Source organism: Sphaeramia orbicularis, chromosome 7 (assembly GCF_902148855.1).
Source record: "Sphaeramia orbicularis chromosome 7, fSphaOr1.1, whole genome shotgun sequence".
In the NCBI taxonomy this organism is placed as follows: Eukaryota; Metazoa; Chordata; class Actinopteri; order Kurtiformes; family Apogonidae; genus Sphaeramia; species Sphaeramia orbicularis.
In genome coordinates this window covers 31639980-31643604 of record NC_043963.1, presented here as the reverse complement: position 1 = coordinate 31643604, position 3625 = coordinate 31639980, and positions in this window count along the sequence as shown.

The window sequence follows — 3625 nt, the reverse complement described above, 5'->3', positions numbered from 1 at the left end:
GCATATCTTTAGATGGTTGGGGGAAGTCTGAGTACCTACACACACAAGAAAAAAAGTGTGTGACGTAAATAAATAACTAAATGTATATGTACACGTATATTAATTTGAAGTGGGGCGGCGTCCCTGCACCCAGTATAGACCAGCCACCACGGCATGGAAGTGAATTTACAGTAGACAGTAGATGAAAGTTGTTTTTCACTTGTGTTCTTGTTGGATTCTATTGATTTACTGTTGGAACAATCTGCTGATGTTGGACTGAGCTTTGTGTCCAGCCTCTCTAAATGTCAATGCGTGGTTTACAACATGTTAACCGATGAATTTAAAACCCCTCAGCACTGCTTCAGCAATCTACAAGTTGCACTCAATAATCATGAAGTGTGAATGTAGTTTCTACTGGAAATGGAACAAATATCAGAGGAGTCACAGAGTAACCAATGACCTGTAACCCTATTGGTAGGTAGGCGGGTGTTAGGCGGGTTTAAGGGTATGGAGTGAGCCTTGGCCACTGGGTGGGTGGGTGGGTGGATAGGCTGGGATGGGAATGACTCAATGTGTCAATGCACCTGAGGGAAATGGACCTCTGCACTTTGGGCATGACTGATGCCAGGATGTACTGTATCCCTCCAAACTGAGGGATGATTCTTTCTTTTCTTTTTCTAAAATTAATAAAACATATTTCCAAAAAAAAAAAAAAAAAAGAGTGACAGAGTGAAAGTATCTTGAATTAGTGAGAAGATAACCTTTAAATATCAAGTGACTACACTAAATCCTTCCTCTATGCTATGAAAGGATGTTCATCAGAGAAACTTTCTAATCAGCTTTGGAGTTTATTGATAATTTATGTATCCTTGACCAGCTGCCTGACCAGCTGTGACTCTGGGAGGTTGTTTATCACTGTAATCAAACATATTACAGATGATAATGGAAAATAATGATCAATGTGAGCTGTATGTTAAAGTCTGCCATCACAGTTTGTTTTCAAGGCCCTTGCTGTTTTTACTTCTTTAGATTACTTGTTTGCTGTGTGATATCCATCATCAAAGCATTGCCAGGTGGTCTTACCAGGTTTTACTCTTCATGTGAAATCTGGAATAGCATTCACAAACATTTCTAAACTTCCATTATTTTGATCTTCAGGCCATATTCAGTTTTTAATCTAATCTTGTTTTCCTTCAGTAAATCTGTCTGTTTTTATTAATTTGCATTATATATTAATTACATTGGTTCTTCTCAAAGTTTAATATTTTCTTTTTTCTGAAAAAAGAAACTTTTCTCTCAGAACAATAGTGCTGCCTGTTGCTGCATGCCCGTACGGTCACAAACTGAACAATAACAAATACAAACAAAAAACACTCACACACACAAACACAGTCAGTGTGTGGCCGCAGTGTGAAAATAAAAGAACACAAATTGTTGTAAAATCAGATGTGTAAACTGAGTAAAACACGGGTATTACCATATTCTATACTATGCAATGCTATACTATACTCTACAATACTATACTATACTATACTATACTATACTATACTATACTACTATATTGGTCAAGACTATGCAAAAAACTACTGCACCAGTTCTCATGGAACTTGGTGGAAGCATGACTACTTGTGTGCTTTCATGTAATGCAAATCATGGTGTTACTATCTGTCATATTTATTATTATTATTATTATTATTTCTCTTTATTTTTATTAAAGTTAAAAATTAATAAAGACACTTGGACTCACTCCATCTGATATTTGTTGTGCTCAGAGCAACCATCTGCAGGTTAACAGTAGCTCTAATACAATTGCTGTGTTTCCACTATATGGAACCTGTTCGACTCGACTCAACTTGGGCACCAGATACTATTCCTGGAGACTGTTTCCATTACAGGATACCTGGACGTCATAGCAACGCTGCATGTTTGCAGGCTGTCATCATGGATTAGCCTACCGTTATATCCTACTATAATGGACATTTCTGTGTCCGGTGCGTGTGTGTCTGATTGATGTCCAGATGTTGCAGCACGGGATGGCATACGGGTGCATTGCCGCTGTTGCACCACAGGAGGGTGCTATCATACAATGGCACCATGGGTACAATGCTGCTGTTTTACTGTAAACTTCCAAATCTGTTTTTTTAAAAAATTGGCCTGTTGTGCATTGATGACACAATGACGCAGAGACAACTCTCTGACTAGTCAGTGGTCTGCAGTGTTTACACATCATATTTTAATATCTCTTCACCTATTTTGGAACCTTGGCTGAGCAAGTACTAAAACAGTAGTACCAGGTACCAGATTCTAGGTTTTTTTACGTAATGGAAACACAAAAAGGCCGAGTCAAGTTGAGTCGAGTCGAGTCGGTACCATGTAGTGGAAATGTGGCACATAGTATGGCTGTTTCCTGAACCATTCTTTTTTTCTCATGGCAAAACATGTACCTCATCACATGACATACTCCCTCAAACATGATCTTAACAATATCTTGTAGTGTACAATGCACTATTACTAATCTTGCAGTATGTGCATGGTTAAAAGTATAGTGCAGATTATTTTTATTCCTATGATAACCCTGAAATGATAGGATATCCACTGTCAATTATCCACATTGCTTTTCCTCTCTGCTCTGGTTGTCCTCTCTTTCTTAAGCCGGTCATACACCAGACAGATTTTCAAGCAATGTCAAGGTCACAGACAAATTTCCTGTGTTGGAATATAATATGAGATGTGATGGAGGTGAGACTCCTGTCATCTGGACCCTTTGGTGTGAAATAGTCCCAAAACTCATCTGTTTGCAGTCTGACGTTTTTCCGTATTGATGTTTCAACAAAACCAAACCTTTTTTAAAATTATTAAAGTTTTTAGCATGGGCTCATGCAAATAGTCATGAACATTATCATCAGGCGGTAGATGTGAACTCCCAGGCACCAAACAAGAAAACACCAGCAAAAATCTTAAATGAAAAAGCAGATGGCAGAAGCACGATTTAATCAGAAATACTCCAACAGAATTCAGTTTGGTGTGTGTTCTGTCTGGAGGGAAGTGATGTTAATGCTGCAGACTGGTAATGATGAACAGATGATAATTTAATCATGAACTTATTAGTTTATTTTGCTCATTTCTGTTCATCCTCCGCATAACTGTTTGCCATGTGAGCCCAAACCTCAGATGAATAGGACATAATCTCTGGAATGTATTAACTAAAACTCTAGATTCTTGCTGTTATGTGGATGTCATGTTTAAACTCACTTAAAAATAAAGAAGACTCTGCAGCATTCTTCCAGTCTTTGCAAAAAAGCTTCAAGTGACTAAAACCTCTGTGACTTATGACAGACTCGGCCGGATCTACTAAAGGTTTGTGTGTATTAAAACGTGTGCAAACTCATTGCACATGCAAAAAATGTACAAACTGATTTACTAACAGTGCGCAATACGGGTTGCATCTTTCAAAGGTGCAAAATAGTGCGTTTGGATCCAGTTAGTACATTTGCCACAATGAATATGCAGTATGGGGCATTCACATGTAGTTGTGCATGTGGTGGGAGGACAAAATGTAAATGTATAAATTTAGCACACGCAAAGTGATTTATCAAAACCAAACGCAATTTTGCTCATAAAAACTGCATCTATATTTAACACATCT